The sequence below is a fragment of the Agelaius tricolor genome, unplaced genomic scaffold (assembly GCF_023055355.1).
Source record: "Agelaius tricolor isolate 1412-34295 unplaced genomic scaffold, bAgeTri1.0.p SCAF_10, whole genome shotgun sequence".
NCBI lineage: Eukaryota > Metazoa > Chordata > Aves > Passeriformes > Icteridae > Agelaius > Agelaius tricolor.
The window spans coordinates 19,791,598-19,811,699 of record NW_027269270.1 but is presented as its reverse complement, the minus strand read 5'-3'; the positions used below and the strand labels follow the sequence as shown (position 1 = coordinate 19,811,699).

Below are 20,102 nucleotides of genomic sequence, written 5' to 3'. Positions count from 1 at the left end.
TTGTACTTGAATCATCTGGTGACTTTATTCTCTGTCTGATTGGCTTCCCAATCAAATCCTCAAAGCTTCTGACAATCTCTAGCAGGGAATCAAAGTAGACTTTAAGGCTTAGTCAAACTTTTTAACCTGAAAGCAAGTAAGTGAAGATTCTACAGAAGTCTACAGGTTTAAAAACACTTCTCTCCCAAAGAAGACATATGTTCCATAGCTGCAAAGTCAAGTGCTTCCATACTCTTGGGCCAGCAGAAATGGAAAGCATTTGTTCTGGAAAGTCTGCACAGAAATATATGTCCCAGCAGCCTGACAGACCCAGTTCCAAAGAACAGCAATGGCAGATGTTTCAGAGGATGCCTGTCAGTTAGCTAAACAATGAAGGCTGAAAATTTCTAAGCTTGAAACTTTGATTCATCTTTAAGGAGCTAGAGATGATGTGAATATCCACACAGTGGTGTGAGAGCTCTGCACACAGGGCAGTCCAGCACAGACAGAAACCACACACAAGTACTGCACAGACGCTCCAAGGACTGCTCTGTCTCTGTCTCTACTGCAGTACAGATCTGACAATGCTTTAGGGAGAACTGGCAAAAGCGTTTCAAGAGGAAGCAACAATCCCGAACAAACAGTTGTATTGAATGAGGAAATTCACAGTGAAGGTGAAAGTGACAAATCAGCAAAATCAGAAACTTTTGCTTCTTTAATTATTTTGCTGCTTTTGTTTTTTTTTAGTTGATACATCTGCTCTGTCTTTCTTTATTAATCATCATGATGGGACATGGGTATTGCTCCAACAGAAAATTACATCCATTCAAAGAAACTGCTGTAAGCATTTGAGTCCTGTATGAGTGACCTGGAGCTTGCTGAAAGCAAAGATCTGAACATACAGTGATGGAGCTGCTTCATTCCAGCTCCTGTGTTTTGGGGTGTACCAATGTCATATCCCATTAGGATATGATATTAGTATATGCTAATATACTAATAAAACACTGCCACAGAGCCCAGAGACATGTTGTCTCTCCTACCCTCCAGGTGCTGTTTGCAAGCATGGCTACACATGATGGAGTGCAGTTTTGGAGGAAGAGGGGGGGTGTCTGTAGCCTCTTCTGGAGGGTCACAGGAGAAGGAGAATCACGCAGAGGAGAGGAATTTTCCCCTCCAGCTCTGAGCAAAACAAGGTGTTGGGAATTGGTGACTCAGGTTGTGATTCATGCTCTGGTCTCCTGTTGTTTCCGGAGCCGTGTGCTGCTGTTAGAGGAGGGCAGGGAATGAAGTCAACAACCTGAATCTGAGCAAGCAGGGGGGCAGAGGAGGGAGGAGGGACTGCTCTCCAACTGTACAGTGAGCAGCAGGCAGGAAACTCAGGGTGTTTTCATCTTGTATTCACCTTGCCCACAGCTCTGACCTGGCTGGTTCCAGCCAAGGGCATGACGAAACCTTTGTTCTCAGGTTTTTTGGCATGGGTGAGCAACGTGAAAAATTTGTTTGCTTTTCAGATTTGAAAACACTCTTACACTCAAAGAGAAATTATTACACCTCTGAACTGCAGAAGGGCTCAGGTGGAACTCGTAAGGAAATGGAGAGGGACAGCCAACCAGCCCAGGACACTCAAATTATGCCAGGGAATTCCACACATCCCATCAAATCTCACCTTGGTTTTTGTTTGCTTTTTTTGGTTACATGGCACCCTTTGCTTTCCCTGCACTATAAGAATGTGGGGCAGAGACAGCAGAGCAAGATGGGTGGGTGATCAAGCTGGGGATGGAAATTACACTGAGCACTGACTCCACAGCTCCTCAGACCCCTGCACTTTAGCTGAAGAGCTTTTCATAACTTTGTTCAGATTAATGCTAAATTCGAACCAGATCTGCAGGCCCCATCATAGAAGGGACAAGGTGATGGCCTTGCTGTTGCAACAGCATCAAGGGAAAGTCAACCCTGTGTCCCAGCCCTGCAGCAGGCCAGGCTTCCTTTTGGAAAAGACTGTAAGGTTGGGTAAACACAGTGTATTCAGGCCTGACCACCCATACATAAATTCTAAACTATGGAACTGGGATTAAATCACTTGAAAAAGTGATTCTGCTCTGGCTTTACGCACAGAAAATAATTTTATAGCTAACCTTCCTAGGCTTAGACAGAGGTATAGTGCTTTGTTAAAACAGAGGGTTTGAATAAGGTTATTTTAGAACAACCAAAACAGAATGCTTAGCCTAGCACCCAAGCAGTTGCTAAATAGTGAGGAAAGTGGGCTCAGGTGAAAGCTGCATGAAAGCAGCTCCATTTCTGGAGCTGTTCTGGGCTGGGCCAGTTTGGTTCCACGTACAGACACCCAGTGCTCAGGCCACGCGTCCTCGCCAGCAGCTGCCGTCTCGTTTGGGAGAAGAGCAGAATTTATGGTTTCAGAAGCCTTTTGTGCAGAGTGCTGCCATCTTATGGCTACTATGCTCTGGAGGAGGAAAATGAGCACTCTCAAACTCAGGTGCGAAAAAGGTGATACTGAGAGTCCTATTCCCTTTTAACAATATTTTGCTTTGTGACTTATATAAAAATCTTTCAAGATGTTCACGTTTTTGTAAAACTATGTATTCGCTTATATTAGAATTTTAAATTTTTTTTCATCCTTTTTTCAAATTCCATCTCTCACATTAAACAGAACATTACTTCCATTGTCTTTGTTATAAACTTGGTTACAAGCTTCTGAAGTGCCAGGAATCATTTGCAATATCTTTATCAGGGTAAATTATTACTGTACTTTATAAATCTTGCCTTATGTGTTTCTTCTGAAGGAAGGAAATTTAAACCAACAGTGTCTGCTCACATGCAAACAGGAACATTGGAAAAACAATATTACACAGAATGATTACTGCTTCTAAAATTCTTAAAGTCGTCATCAGAATTGCCAATATTAAATATCTAATAAACCCATGCAAAACTAGAAATATATAAATAGAGACACCTCTAAATAAAAATAAAATCAAACTAAATCAATTCCAAGTATTTTGCTGAGTAATACCAAAATAATAAAGCAGAGCAGATTTTCTCTAACAATGTTTTCCAAGAGTTCAAAATGATTAATCATGTAAATGCTGTCAATAATATTAGATCCACTGATACCTCATCCTTCTTATCTCATGTTTGTTGTGCCCTAGTTTGACACTTAACAAACAGATTTATCAAAATTTTAAACCACTCTTTAAAAATAGCTAATTCTTAACATTTTGCAGCATGTCAGTATGACACAGGCCATGGAGTCATCTTTCTATCAGAACCAATAAACCAACACAAATTTCAAAAAATACTATTACTATAGTAATAAAAAGGAGAGGGCACAACACTGCAAAGGCTCTTATAGATACTGAAAATGGTCCTTTCACCTTACACAGCTGCCTTAATAAACTTATGGAAATCCATCATAAATCTTGTCAGACTGCTTGACTCTGGCAGAGAGGCAAAGAGAGAGTGGCTCTACTCACCTTTATGCAAGAGCTACGTGAATTCTATCATCCAATTTGCAAGCAAATAACTTCCATTTTACTGTGATACCCACACCTACAGTGGTTTGTCCCTGTCACTCTTACTAGAAGACTGTTTCAGAGACTTTGTTCTTCTCATGGCTGGAAACTGCCTCAGCTCCAGCCTGGATGGACTAACTTTCAATATATATCCATTTATTTTAATGACAACATTGTCTGGCAACTTAAATAGCTTCTTTCCTCCCTAGTATTTGCCCTGCCCTTCTTTCCCCTCCCCTTGATGTATTTATAGAGAGCAATTGTATATCCCTCATTCTTAGTTTTGTGCAGTACTGCTTTTCTGCGTTTCCTTCAATGTATTTTCCTAATTATGGCTGACTGACTGTTCTCAGTACCCAGAGGAGCTCTGACCAGAGGAGCCTCCTACACTGGTGTTTGTACCCAGGTATCCCTTCTTTAAGTCTCCTACATGGTATCTAAGGAGGACCATTTTGGCTTTTCTAATGGATCCACCTCAGTTCTCTCAGGATTCTTCCATGACTGACCAAGACCTTCTGGTCTTCCTCTTACCCAACCAACTCACCACAATTTACAAGAGAAATAATTCCCACCTCAGTCTGGGTGTGATCCAGAACTTGCACTATTAAATTCTACCTGACACTTCCAGGTCCCTGTTCCTTCATAGTTTTCTGTATTTTATTTTCATGCAATTGTTTATTATTTCTTGCAAAATGCATACAAAATTTCCAGATTACTAAGGTTAGTTAATGAAGCTGTAGGTTACTTTTTTGTCTGCCTTTTCTCTCTCCTTTGTTTTGGGAGATCTTTAAAGCAAAACTTCCTGATCCTTCACCTGAAAATTTATTTTTTCTTCTTTGAGCAATTTAGGATGGAAAACAAACACCTCTTCACTATAAGCCTACTGCACCTTGTTAATAATTTTTTCAAGTTGGTAAATGTTAGCTTTTATTTTTACAGATGCTTCCATTTTTCTCCAATATCTGGACCATCATCTTTACAGAAAAAAAGAAAGAGCATTTTTTTGGTTTGGGCAGTACATACACAGTCTTTAATCTCTACCAGAAAGAGTACTTGCCACCTACCAGACTCCCTTTTACTTGTGTGATAGGAAAAACTTTCACTTTTTCAAATATTGTTACAGATGGTCTGTCTGCAAACTTGACAGATCTGACTGCACCCTCCGCTTCCAGGTTCCCAAAATACCATTTTCACTGATGATATGGTGGGGGCTTTCACTCTCTTTGCTAACTCCTAATATTTTTATTTCTTTTTTAAGGATTTGTAAGGTGCTAGCACTCTTCATTGTCTCCTTACAAATTACAGATTTTTTAATTCTTATTTAAATTAAATTTTAATAGGTTTGGAACCTTCATCCAGTTAATATCACTAACTAATTTCTTTAGGTACAAAATTTGTCCTTCTTCACAAGGACAAATTTTGGGAAATCAACAGGCCTGTTCTCGTTCATTCTTTCATTTATTTTCAATTTAACCAAGCTGGGATAACTTTAGCTAGGTTATTTTCTACCACCAGCTGCTCTATGTCATCACTACCTAACAAAGATCACCTAGAATAGCATCATGGCAGCCCAGTGATTGCTTGCTGATGAAATCTGCCAGCTATTACACGCTGGAATAACTGGCTCTACTGTTATCACAAACATTTGCTTTATACTCTATTTCTGACGAGTTAAAATCTCCCGCAGTGAGGCAATGCTTGGGAGCTTCTCTTTCATGCTTGCAGTCATCTGAGTTAGACCTCTATGGAAAATGTTGCTCCTCAGTGGCCCTTCAGAAGACCTTTACCTTGACAGATTCCGTTCTGCCCAGGCCACCTCTCTCTGGTTTTATTTCTAGTTTTCTTAAAAGACTACACATTAGTTTAAATGTGTTTCAGTCATAGATCACACATCCACCATCCTTCACTAACCATGGAAGATTTGGGATCGCCTTGGATCCTGCAGCTCTAGCCTGTGTTTGCAGTTTTTGTACACAAACTTCTCAGCTCATCTTCTATGACAATGTGCAAATTATTTTTAAAGTGTCACATCCCTTTTATTCCTAACACCCAGGCCACACACACCACATTCCCACACATGGACACGTCAGTGTCCATTTTTCTCCCATCTGATATTTCTTTCCCAAACTTATTCACCATGCTTTGCTTTTCAGAACCAGGCATCAAAATTACTTACAAGTGTCCCCCAACATCCTCTCCTATTTCTTAGAATTCTTTTACTGATTATACTGATGTATGTGTGTATGTGTATATGTATACGTTGTTATCATCTATTATTTTGTAACATTCTACATGATCTGTTATACTATAATGATACCAGTTATAGCAATCTTGGTTCCAGAAAATCAATGCCATGTTTGCTCCAACAGAGTTCATCCAGTTTGTGTGAAAAATCCTCCTTCTTCTCAAAAGCTGAATTCCTTACGACACTCCTCATAACACCAATTTTTAAGACATCTGCTGCTCTTTATTATCTTGCATGCTTTAACACACCCTCTTCAAGAATGAAACCCTGCAGTGGGAGCTTTTCCTTCAGGACAAACCTACTCACACAGATTTCCTCTGGTTTTTGTTTTTTCCATGGCTCATTCCTTTAGTTTTTTATTCTACACTGTGATCTGGTACAGCTATATTTTATCTCATAAATGATTGCACTGCTAGTGGCACTAAAACAGCTTCTGTTTTATAAATGGAATAAATAATAAACTGCATGCACATACTATGTGTACATTTTCCTTGAATACAATAATTTTAGCTTAAAACTATGCTCAGTACTGCTGAACTTATATTTATGAGGCAGTTTTAAAATAGCTTCTGGTAAAATAAGTATTTTTGCATGAAAGAGCTTAAGTGATAGCTTGAATATACTTTTGAACTTGAGTAGCTTTGTGAAATGTCTCATCAGTTCTCCTGGAGATATTTTAGTCATTGGGAGTTAATCATTACCTGAAATTATGGGACAAACCTATTGAAAGGCAGTCAACCCTGTAGTGTTGTGTTAGGGAAGAAATGCAGACACTGACTCATAGGCGTCAGCTATTTATTCAGTCAGTTATGATGTGATTCTTTCCAACATTATTTTTCTTTTGATCTATAGTAAGATACTGATCTTGTGGATGAGATTTTCTCAGTTAGAGCAAGACCCTGTCTACCCCAATCAATAGAGACATTTGAGTGTCAAACTACCGGGGGAACACCACAAAATTTCAAAACAGTACAAGAAGAAGGTAAAGAGATCAGTGAGTTAACATTAATCTGGAAGAGGCACCTGAGCACCCTCTAAAATCAGAAAAATTGTGCTCAGCAATGTCTGAGAGCAACAGAAAAAACCAAGAAAAAATTCAAACAGGTCAAACACTGGTTTGCTCCCAGGACCCTGCCAAGTCATGGGTATGGCAACAATCAAACCTCCAGGGAGCAGCAGGCACAGGACTTGGGCTGATACACAGGAGGTGCCTCACTCTGCAATTTCCATAGACACAGTCAAGAGCAAACTGGTTCCTAACTCAGGCCTATCAGATGCTCCAGAGCACATTTTCTTTCTATGCTACAAAGCCAGAAATGTTCCCCTCTAGCTGTGTAGTGTGTCAACTTTCTTGCATGTAGGGAAAACAGAAACACCTTCTTCTGCCTGTGTCATATTAATATGAAGATTAGACAAGATGGGTACAGGAAATAACAGTCAAAAACCAGGGTAAAAATTTGAATTTAGATTATCTAATAGTCTCAGCACTTGTGGAAAGTGCCTATTTGTCATGTTCTCATGACATCACAGTTTTCTGTCTAATTTTGTGAAATTTGATCAATATTCACAGTTTTAAGCAAACAGGCAAGTAAACAAAACCATTGCAGTTATTTATTGACTGTGCTGACACACAGCTATTCATGATGCCTGTGCATCACATTACTGATAAAAACACCCATTTTTACTGTCTCCCACATCATCAGCTTGCTCAAGGGGAGTACAAAAGCCTATTTTTCCTGTATCCTGAGCTGATATTTATGTTCTCATACATTACCATCTGATTTGTCCCAACCACTTTAAAAGGAGTGCTTTTCTCTTCTTTCCCTGCTGCTTAAAAATCCCCTGTTAGGTTTATTTGCTGTACTTGTGGGTTGAACAATGATAGTTTGATTTAGCTCATGCTTCTGAACTTGCATATTAACTAATTTTTCAAGACTTGGCCTTTTTCTGACATTCTTCTAAGTTCATGGATTTAGGGTGCATAATTTTCTTCATGAACCTGGTATTGTGCTGCTTCTGTTATTATAATGAAGCTTGAGGAAGATCATTCCTCAGAAGTAGCTTCTCTCCTCTTACAACTAGAACAAATCCAGGCTCAGGGTCAGACAAAGCATCACAAGCTCCAACCTGGGCAGCCTTCCTGGCTGAGGAAATTCCTCAGTGCAGTTCTTGTGGCAGAAATCTGACAATCTCTATCTGTTTACAATGTCTATTAGCACTCTGAATAACAGCACGGGCACCACGGAGGCCTTGACTCTATTTCACAAGGATGGCAGGTAAATATTGCCAAAAAACCAGTCCACTGTCAGGAGCAGGGGATTTCCAAATCTGAGCCTGAAAGCCTGGGTGGAGGACAGCCAAGCACAAGAGATGTGGAAGCCAGGAAAGGGTCAGAAAAGGACAAATCTTGCTGAAGCTTATTTTAAACAGCCATTTGAGATATTGGCTGTGGTTGTAATATCCACCACTGTTGGATGAGATTAATTGCTGCTAGCATGGTTCTCAAGGAGGGAAGAAGCATCTTCTAAAGATGCCAAGGTTCATCATTCCAAGTAGGTTTTCTGCCCTGGGGAGAAATGGCAGCATTTGTCTTCTCTACCCCCAGACAGTTCCACTGAGGGAAGAAAAACCAATTTCTCCATGATCCTCATAAGATACTCCTGCAGACACAGCCAGAAGGCTTTATCATACAAGTGCCATCCCTAAGTAGTCTGGCAGAGCCTCATTTCAGGGGCAGCTATTGCTAAATGAAACCTCATTTGGACCAGGCCCTACCTCCCACACAAGTGGCTGCAGAAGGCTGAGGATTGCCTCACCAGCCTTCAGGCTCTCTGGGTCCCAGCAATGGGAAACAAACCCTAAGGAGATGCCTGTCCTCAGGTTCACAACTCTGTACCCCAGGAAAAGGATGAGATCCACTGCCAGAGCACCACTACTCCAGTTCTGCTCTGCTAAACACTCTCTGCTTTGGGTGTTACTGGAAAAAAGTGCTGAATACAGACAATCAGATGGAATTGTGTTTTCTTATGTATAAGATACCAGAGAGCAAGACAGATCAGAGTTTTGAATACCATTGAGATGCTAACCCGGTCACAGATGTCAGATTTAAGAGGTATATTCCTATCTTCCTAAAGAAGAGATATATAAAAAGAAATATTGTTAATGGCAGGACTGGCATTTCATGCACTTCCCCAAGCTCCTTCACTCTTAACTGATAGCATGAATGTTTAATTAAAGTTTTGGCAGAGAAGTAGATCAGGACTACAGTGTCATTTTCCCCTCAAGGCGTGCTTCAGCAAGCTGATGCAGATTGCTTGGTCGGTGAGATATATCAATATTATAAGGCACCATGTGTCAGGCTGAACACATTAAAGGCTGTGTTAAATTTTAACATAGGTCATGAATCACTTAAACTAATTCAGCCAACCAGAATTAGTATGAAAAGTATGAGTAACAAGGGGCTAGTGTTTGTTCTGGTTTTATATAAGCAGGAGGATGAGGCACCTGAGCAAAGGTTCATATGCAACAACAATTGTAACTCTGTTCATGTAGAAATGATTCAGACATTTGGATCACAATGCAGAAAGATCTTCATTTTGTTGAAAACCTCATTATAGCTTTCTGAGAATTAAAATTTTGACAGCTTGGTTTGGGGAAGTCTTCTAAGAATATTAACTCTGATATAAAATAATAAACAGTGTATATGAAATGAAACATTTTTAAAATAAGTCTTCCCTGACATCTCCTGAAGAGAGATGTTCAAAGTGAACGCTGCCTTAATTAGTTTTTCTCTTTTTCACCATTTATTGGCATTGTTAGCTAAATTTTCTTATGAAGGTGTTCAACTGCAAATTTATTGTGGGTTAAATTGCAAACATAGTCATTAAAGTGCACTGAATTGTCTTTTGGCTTTACTTGCACAAATAATGACTGTATGCTCTACACAGCATGATAAGTATTTACATGATCTTACATACTTTGAGCAATATGTCATCATGATTCACCATTCTTTATCTCTATTTATTTTTGCTGATTTTGCTTCTTTTATAGCTCACCTCTGTCTAGACCAGCACACAACTCCTCTTAAACACAAAGCTTAACCACACCAAGACATGCAAGCTCAGCTGGGCTAAGAGGTGATGTTTTCATCATATTAACAGTTTGCCTTTCTATTTCAGTAGCATGGAAATAACCTTGTTCTCTGAAAAAAACCCTTTCTTTTTCCCTCCTTGTTCTAGGATGTGCATTGATGAAGCATCTGACAATGACGTTCACTGAGGACTATTATTAAAAACACTTGCTGCAATAAATTTACTCATTCACTTTCTGCACATTCTTGTGGTATCTCAGAACCTGTGCCTGTCACTGGGGACAGCACAGAAGCACTCACTGAGCTCTGCCAGAAGGAAAGGCACCGCTTTTGGCATTGGGAATAGCAGTAGCTCCAGAGTGAAAGACCATTGTTCAGAAGGGGCACAATCATCAGAGCTGGTGGCACAGCAAAAGCAGGGCTGAGAGCACTGCAGCCAGAGCTGCAAGCACCGGCTCTGCTCATAGCCCTGCTTTTCCCCAGGGAATGGCGTCTTGCGAGCGACTTCATTAACTGCTGACAGCAGACAGACTGCGCGCTGGGCGCGAGAGGGAAACACTCGTCAGATGGCCCCAGCCACAACTGAGGAAAAGCACAGAAGAGATAACTGGCAAGTGTGGAGATTTCCTCGCTGTTCAGGAGAAGTTAGGCACATCCCTGAATGCAGCGCTCTGTTTCTTTTCTTTCAGCAGGGCGTACAGAGTTGCCCAGCACAAAGGGTGCTGCTGTCAATTCAATGTGCCCTTGGAATCTGCCCAGGCTGTAGAACATGGCATCTGAATTCCAGATTGGTTGCTAGTTGTAAGAAAACCCCCCAAATATCTTGGCATTTGTTTCTTTTAATAGTCAGGAGAAGAGAGCCACCAAGCCTCGTTACCTGCCATTGAAATCCTTGCTCTTGTACTGTCACTGGAACTTGCCTCACTGCGTGGCCAGCAGGATGAGTGTCCCCAAGGCATTTACTCACAGAACAGGCTCACACAGCCCAAATTGCATGTGTCCTTAAAACCAGGGATCCTCACTCCATCCACGAGTTTAAAAACTTCCATCCTTATTGAACCAGCTCTGAGGTTGTTTGCCTGCCCGTGCCCTCCACCCTTCAAAAGGTCTTACTAACAGCTAAAGACCCGAAACACAAGGCTTTCCACACACAGGCACTTCCTCATTTGCTCCAAAAATTTACAGAAAAATGTGTTGTCTTACCTGCTGCTCCCAGTGCACTTGAACATTTCTCGTGTGCAGAGCAGATTCCCTGGCACTGCAGCCATCCTTGCACTGCAGCCCGGCTTTCTGCAGGATCACAGAGAGCTTCCCTTTTTCCACATGGCAGCTGCCTTGCTTCTCACCAGCCCTGAAGTCAAGCCTCTGTTTTAAAAGCACTCCAGCATCCTGCTCCTTCAAACTTCACTTTTCTCTGTGGATTCTCCAGGCTCACCGAGTGCCTGTGTTTCAAACATTAATACTTTGTTTACTGTCTTTCTTTAGCAGACATTGTATTCTCCAAACCCTATCTCCTATAGAAAGTCTGACAAAAACTGGCCTAAAATGCCAGTAGTCAAAATCCTGTTCTTCCCAGAGGAAACACTACTGGTCCTTCACAACCAAGCAGCTATTTATAGGAATGGTGACAGTGTGTCTAACCCCACAGTACAATGAGTATGAGGCAGTCCAGGCAAGACAGGATGATAGAGGCTGTTCATAAAATCAAAACTGGAATTCATGTGCTGTACATCAATAGGGACTTAAGCAACCACTTTCTTTTCCCATTTCAGAGGGAAGAAATAGAGGCCCTCTTAGCACAGGGATACACAGCACACTGTCACTGGAAAAATTAATCCATTATTTTAAAGAATAATGTTGAAGTTTTGTATCTGTTATAATCCTAATCTCCCCTCTTTCTGCAGGGCAGTGCTTCCACCTCACAGGCACCTGCTTTGACACTTCCCAAAGGAGCTTCTTCCTCATAAACTGCATTGTATGTTCATCTTAATAGACATAAAGCCAGGTTCTTTGATCTGAGCAGCAAAACACAATTAGTTTGGGATAGAGAACAGAGGAATCCCAGACAAGCCCCAGACAAAAGCAGAAATGGCAGGGAGGCAGAATTACCTTAGGGAATGCACAAGGAAGCATCAGTGCCAGCTGGGTTACAAATCAGAGCAGCAAGCAGCTGTAATACTCTTCTAAGGAACTGGGTGGGAAGCCAGGCATAAAGAGCAGAGGCAGCCCAGTGCTCACATCATTTCCCTGAGCAGTAGTTAAGGAACTGGGGGAGCACTGTAAGAAAAGAGAAAAGACATAAAAAATAGCCAGAGATGAAGTGAGGATCTAAAATTGTCCTAGGAATGCACCTAGTTGAGAATTAGAAAAACCTGTGAAAAGGCAGGGAAATGGCATTTCTTGGGGTGGGGCTGGAAGCTGCAGTGCCTGGGGCACCCCACAGTGGCACAGTGGGCTCAGCAGGCCCCTTCCCCATGGCCAGGCTGCTCTGACATGGGGGCAAATCCCACGTGTCCCAGCTGAGGACCCGTCACCATCAGTACTGACACTTTTCCTCTACCTACAGCAGTGAATAAAGCAACCAGCCCATCTCTTCAGGACCCAAAGAGGAAGATAACCAGCTCCTGTTCCACCCTGTCTCAGCATGCCTGACTGGGGCACAGCCCTTTGGGCTCATGCACGTAGGTGGGGAGGCAAGAGCCCCTGTGCTGACTCTGGCCATGCTGAAGCCCTGTGGGATGTGCTGCCATGGAACTGACACCCTGCAGTGTCCTCTCCCCCTCTCCTGCCTGCAAAACAATGAAGCCCCTTAGCAAACTTCACCCCCTTAGCGTGGTGCTGTGCCCAAAGCCCAGGCTGCTCAGGCAGCTGGGGAGCACAAAGGGAGAGGAGCTGAGCTGCCCTGACAGCCACAGGTGAGAGCAGCAGCTCAGCAGCACCAGAGATCTCCCCTGCCTCTCCCAGAGCCAGCAGCCCAGCCATGTGCCAGGGGCTGAGATGCATTTGGAGATATGTACATCACAGCAGTCACCAAGAACTTCCTGAGCTACCAACAATAATGAGGCACTAGTGACAGACTAGTGACAGACTAGTCTGTGACAGACTAGGGAATTCTATTACATACCTTAAAAAATTGAATATAAATAGCTACAGAACAGCTTGCAAATAGTAAATAGCAATAAAGCTTCTCTACCAAATATAAAAAAAAATCACATAAAAAGGGAAAGACAAAACTCTTCCCCATTGTGCTTGCCTACTACACAACTTCCAAAAGACATGGCTGGATTTTGGCCTTGATACCTGGAGAAATATATTGGTGATAACTTGAACTGAATTTGTACTTAGGGATGTTTTCCTGTACACCAGGAAAAAATTATTACCCAGGTTGTCTGCAGCTGTAGCAACTCATTACCATAATTTATTTTTTTTTCTTCATACAGGCACAGAATTAAAAATCAATTTCCTTCTTAAATAAAAATCTGAGGCTGGATACATCCCACGCATAATTCTGTATTTCCAAGTCCTTGTGATTGATTATTTCTTCAGTAATCCCTAAGGAGCTAGAGTAGAAAACTTGAAGGGAAAGAAGATGTTTGTTAAACACAACTATGTATGCCTTAATGCACAAACAATAACTATGACCAGAAAATATTTTGCCTGCAATAAAATGCAGAGTCCCTTAATTCCCAGAAATTCACTGCTTTTCTTCAGAGCAAACTTTTATTGGTAATATACACTTCCCTGAACTAGGTAAAACTCACAGCTGTAAGAACAGTGGTGGTAAACCAGAGGACCAGACATGAAATGAACAAAACCATGTGTAAAATTATTTTTGAGAGGCTCAGTGAAATTAAATGCTGTCATTGCTTAAGACAATCTACCTCACTGACTATATTAAATTTGCCTAGATGCATCCCTGAGAGCAAAAAATGTAGCTCCTGGCATGAAACAGAGATACAGAAACCAAACAAACTCCCATGTGAGAACTTTATCAAAGCAGGGAGAATAAAATCCTTCATACCCCTGTTATACAAAATTAGGTAACAGAAGTACCTGAATATTTTATGGGACAGATTCATCTGAGATATATTTATTCAAGGCCAAAAACCTCAGGCCTATGTCTTTGAAGATATTTACTTAGTTTTGGTTAAACCTTTTGGTCAAACAAGTGCTAAGTTATATCACTTTACATCCTGAAGGACAAATACTGCCTTTACTTGATTTTTAGTTATAAAAGATGCTGGAGGTAATGATGGGAGCACTTTATATGTTTTTATTTCTATTACAGTGTGGCTTCAATCAGAAACAGAACTTTGTGGTAGAAATTGAACAAATATCATACCTATATATACAACTCATACCCAGAAATTCAACACAGGCAAGTTAATTCCATAGCAGGGGAGATAAATTTTACACAGTGGGGATGGACTCAGAGCATGGTGCAATCTGTAAGTAAAGAGCACCTGAAGGATGTATGGACTGAGGAGGGACTTTGTGAGGCTTCAGGAGAGGATGAGCTTTGCCTCTGCTGCCTGTGAGGGGACTGCTGAGCACTGTGCTGGGGAGAAATGCAGGCACCACTCAGGGTCTGCCCCAGACCCTGAAATAACTGCTCAGAACAGAACTGAGCAGTAAATACACGAGTTTTATTCTATCAGTCATAAGCCTGAGTGAAGTGAAATGTAATGTAGTGCTAATAGATTCAAAATACCAGTAAGGAGAATTTAGATCAGAATATGATACTCATAATTAATAAAACAGGTAACTATTGTACCATGCAATAAATGGTTACACATCTCATGCAGGAATGGATTATTAATAACACCACAGATAATTTCATTGCAATGCTATAATTTTTTTAAACATTCTTAATGCAGTAAAATATCTGAATAAGTCAGAATGAGCAGCATTATTATTATTAACTAGGCTGCATAAATGAGCACTAGTGTTTTAAAAAATCAAAGATATTAAATTCATGAATAGTAGAGCAACACTGACAAAACAGATAAACTTCAAACACACTATTTTCCTAGCCAAATCAATTTCTGAAAAATCTTACCAGAGATAAGGATAAAGATAAGATAAAGGATAGAGATAAGATAAAGGATATACCACTAAACCTTTCATGTTTTTTATGCAAATTATGAAAATAAATGATCGTTAACTAATTTATATGTGTTTCATGATGAATTATATTCTCTTTTGCAGCCAGCATCGTATTTTATTAAGAAATTTGTTGGAATCACAGGGAAATTGTTTAAGAAATATTTTTTTAATTCATCAGTTGAACATACTTTTTAATATTATTAACTGCAAATTAGAGTGATAACAGGAACAGACCTAGAATATGTGCTCTGAAGCCTATAATGATGCATTGCACTACTTACCATTCAGGACAGACCTTTCAATTCAGAAAGTGCTGAATGCATTACCAGGCCCATTGTCCAGAACCTCTGCCAGACATATCATTTGTCTCTATTGTGGTAATAAAGAGATTCCTGGCATTCTGCTATTAAGAAACCAGAAGTAATATATTAGTTTTACTTTACCTCTGCTACTTAATAAGGAGCACATACAATAGAGCACACACTTCAGAAGACTATGAAGATAGTATCCTATTGAATGACAGACTGTCTGCTTGATTTACATGAAATACCAAGTGCTCGTATGAGAAAAGGTTAAAATTAGATTGACGAGCAAATGTGCTACCAGACTGCTGGCTGACAAATGGCAAAGTTATGCCAACGTATTACTTATTCTGGAGGCGCCCAAGAAGCAAGCAGGAGGATAGTAATTCATGTGCTAAAATATATTCACATTTAGCATAAACAAAGAGTCCTCAGGGTCTGCAATAGGAACATATTAGCTACATGTAATTTATGCCAGCCAGTAAGTCAGTGGAACAATTTCCTTATTAGATATGGAATTTGAATGACTTGTATTTTCTTAAGTCAAGAGTGGGCTGCTCTACTGTCATTTAAATTATTTCAGAATAATGCCCTGATGAATGATTACATTGTTCTTCCAATAAATTGACTGTTGTGCTACATCCTCCTTCCTGCTACCAACCACACAATGAAAATAGAGATTAGTCATGTAGCTTTTCACAGTGGCTCTTGGATTATAGTCTGGCTGCTTCGTGGTCACCATAAAGAGCAGGCTAGTTCAGTAATGGTGACTCCTTTCCCTTTCTCCTTTTCTTTCAGGAAGTCCTGTTGAGATCCATACTAAAACTTGTTCCCTAAAAGGTGTGAACTAAGGAAAAATTTTCACTTGCCCAAATAAAGGTGGTTTGAGCTCTGAAATTCAGCAGCAAAGATGTATCACAAACTGACCATCATGCTCTGGGCATGTCTGCAAGTCTGGAAGTAATGTTTTATGATTCTATGGGTACAAATATCAATCCACCAGAGATACAGGGCACCTCTGTAAGCATCAGCTTTAATGACTAGAAGCTGGATTTGGTGATAATGAGTAACAACCAGTCGGTTGTGCCTCAATTGTGGTTTATGAACTAAAAACAACATTCTGAAGGAGATGGAAACAAATTACTGATGCCTGCCACTTTCAAACTCATTTTACACAAATCAAATAATTACACAGTGAAAAGCTGCTACTCTATGAAGTGGACAATGCAAAACTGTATCTTTCTCCCTTAGCAGCCAATGGCAATTCTGCAGTTTACTCCTGTGGAATTAGAGGTTGGCTACAAAGTGAATTTTTCTGCATGTGAACATGAATTAAAAAGGAATTTAAAAGCAGACAACATGGGCTTGAACCTGCTCTTCATCGGAACAACTTTTTGATATTTTGTTAATATGAAATTTCAGTAACACTAGAGCTTTAACAGACCCAAACCCATTTGCCAGCCTGTTTCCTTAGGGAAAAGTGCTCTTATTTCCTTTCCAATTGCCATGACAGACAGCAAGTTAGGGGAGGGAGTTAATTGCCCCATTAGTCATCACCTTGTCAGGATGACTGGCAGCCAGTAGCCTTCAGGCTTGCATGAAAAGCTAAAGCCAGTTGAGATCCTTTCAAGTCTGGACGGGAGAGACACCTCTGGACCTGCTGCCCCTCAGTGACACCTGGAAAGCTGGTCCAATATTTTATGCCAGGTCTTTCATATGTCTGTTAGTTCTTCCAAAACTCCTGTCAAGTAACAGGGGAGGGGAACAAAATGGAATGAAAGGTTTGAACCCCATCAGGTTCTCTTTCTGGCCTCCTCCTCCTCCTGCAATACTTGTCTTGCAAGTCATTGATGACCAAAGATACACAGGGACAATTTGTTACTATCTAAAATAATCCACTAGAGTGCAAAATAACCTCTATAAAAAGAGCAGCCATTTCTGGAAAAATCTCTGCTTTAAAGTTATGATATATTAAATGGAGTTTACCAGCAGAGCCTTCACAAGTAGCTGCTGGAAGCAGTTATTAAAGTAGGAATTAGGCTAGACTCAGACCTTGTGCAAACAGTTGTAGCTCCCGCAAGGACGATCGCACTGACAGGCTGGTTTCAGTCCTCTAGGCAAGAGAGAGGCAAAAAAGTGAGAGACGCTAGCAGAGCATCTGCTAGCTAGATCAAAAAAAGTCTGTCTTGTTGGCAGAGCTATTGTCCTTTGGTCACACCAATCCTAATTTGAGTCCTGCTTGCAGCAGCATAGAAAACCTGTGACAAACATAGTCATGCTGACGTTGAGCTGGATGCCAAAAGAAGATAATCACAAGTACTTGAGACTGCAAAGAAAAATAAAATTAAAACCCGAAAAAACAAAACAAAACAAAAAATCCAAAGCCACACACAGGAAAGGAAAGCTTTCAGGTCTGAAACTGATTGGGGGGGGAATTTTGTCTTTTCCTCCCCATCCCTCATTCAACCCTAAAAAAAAATCCTCAAAAATTGCAAACACATGCCTGGATCAGATCTTTTCCAGAAATTCAAGTCTGTGTCTGTGCACTGTTTAGCCCAAAGCTAGGGTGTATGCAAAAAAGAGAAATACTTTATATTTCCAGACTTACAATATTTTTATTCATGACTGTCTGTGAACTCTCCTACTTGTTCTGATTGCTCTTTGGGTCTTTTATTGTGCCTGATACAGCAATCTGGCCTGGTCCAGAAGTGAATCATCTAATTACTTTGACAGTATCCCTGGCAGAGATTAACAAATGCTTCTTGTAGTCCACATCTAAGAGCAAGTCTGTGCAGGTCAAAGCCACTGGCCAGCCCTCAGGCCCTGCTGATGAATTGCAAGGCTGTGTCCAGCAGAACCAGAGGGGAACAAAATAATCCAAAATGCATTGGCAACATGATTCTCCCTGACCAAAAGGGATCCTGCAAAAAGCTTCTGATATCTGAAGCACTAACTGAAGCACTAGCTATCCCCTGTGGGTTACGGTTAATTATTCATTAGATTCAAGCTGTACAGATAGAGACAAGCAGCAAAAATACCTATTTCTGTGGGCCCCTTTGCCCACTTGCCACATGTGTATTAGTCATCTGGATTAATATGTAAGAAGTCCTCTTTAGTGATCACTCACAGGTTTTCTTGAATGAACTTTGCAAAAAATGAGCTGCCTTTTCTATATCACTTTAAATACTTAGAATAATTTTGGTTTGTAGTATGGATTTTTCATTTAGCCCCCAAGACACCAATTTACATTCAAAACTTTATCTATTTCCTGAGAAGGTATTTGTTTGTTTTACGCTGTGTTTGGAATGAATATGCTTTCAATTGTCATGGCTCTTATAAAGATATAGCAATCATAAAACAGATTCTCCCAAGAGTATGTGAAAATAGACAGGCTTTGAGTTAATGGGAAAAAGATTTCTAACTCTGGTCTGGGTTGAACCTTTGCAGGCTACTTGACTTCTCCAGAATTCCCTTGCTGTTTGTCTCCTTTTGTGTTTGTCTGTCACTTACAAGCTATTCACCAATTCTCCCTGATCTTGTATGGAGCACTTGTGTGGTGACATTGTGGTTTCTATTAGATTCCTTTATTTTCTCCTCCCCGTTGGCTGCTGTAGGTATCCTTACCTGTTTCATTATCCTTGCACTGAAGGTATCCTTACCTGTTTCATTAACCCAAAAAACCCCTAGTTTTTATTTTCCTCTAATAAAGACAACCCTATTGTTATCTTAAAGAGGACTAAAAACACCTCTTAGAAATGTGAGCACTTGCATTGTATTGTGCAAAGGCAGGATGAGGTTTTGCTTTTGATAACAGGTAAATAAACGCTCCATAATGACGTGCTGTGAATGGGTGTTTACCTTTTGTGATAATTTCGGTTTATCCCGATGCCCTCTGGCGGCTGCACAGAAGCTGTTTAAGCTCTGGGTAAGTTCAGCGGCTGTGGGAGGCTCTGCCCTCCCTGTTCCTCGCCCAGCACCGACAGCCAAGGGCGGCAGCAGCGCAGAGAGCCCGAGTCGGGCTGCACAGAGCATCCCTCGGAGCCCGGAGCTCTGCGCCCTCACTCACCTTGGGAGTCCAACGAAACAAGGGCAGCCCCAACACAGCTGGCTTTGCTGATGTAGCACAACACTGCTTAGGAAATTAATTGCAGGCTTGAAGCAGGGCAGCAGCACGGACTGCAGGGCTGATCAGGTGATCCCCACTTGGAAGAGATGGGCTGTGCATATGTGGACTGTAGGACATGGAATGGTATGGTTTGTCCTGAACTGTTTTTCCAGAGACAGCTGGCTAGTTTCATCTGCAAAATACTTCTGAGGAGAGGAATTTCTATAACTGCCTAATTTTTGGGGGATTTTTTTTAATAACTGAAATCTGGATTTTCAATGCAGTTGTACAAAATTCACCCTAGAATAGAGGGTAAGGCTTGCTGCTTCTATGCTTCTAGAGATACCACAGCAAAGATAGAGCTAGACCACTCTTAAATATGAACAGTTTACCTGGAAACAAATGTTCCCACTCTTATGCACAAGCTTTCTTCCCTACTGCTGGCTTTGTTCCATAACTTCTGCAGCTCAGGGCACAGTGACTCGCTTGAATGCACAAGTGGCAAAAGGCCTTTGCTGTGTGAAGCCTGTGAGCTGCTGATGAGCTGCCTCCTTCCCACTCACGTCAGAAGCCTCTGCCTGCTGGCAGCTGGAACTTGTTGAAGTTTGGAAAGTGAGCAGAGCAGGGCTGAAGGAGGTCAGGAGCTGACGGTCCATGCAGCTGCTAACTTCTGGAGCATTTCATTCTACTGAGCTGCACTGGCCTCTTAGAGCTGTTTGAAATCTAGTTTTCATTCTGTTCTGGCAAT

The 20,102-nt window shown here is 41.0% G+C and overlaps 1 protein-coding gene across 1 annotated transcript in view; it reads right to left on the bottom strand.

Moving 5' to 3' along the window:
• The window catches only part of ITGB6 (integrin subunit beta 6), a 44,302-nt gene extending 32,194 nt beyond the window's left edge, over positions 1–12,108 (bottom strand). The window contains exons 1-2 of the mRNA XM_071435064.1: positions 11,951–12,108; positions 11,045–11,283 (exon numbers count right to left, since the gene is read on the bottom strand). The gene's annotated coding sequence lies outside the window, so the exon portion shown is untranslated. The remainder of the gene's footprint in view (positions 1–11,044; positions 11,284–11,950) is intronic.
• Positions 12,109–20,102: the final 7,994 nt, after the last annotated feature.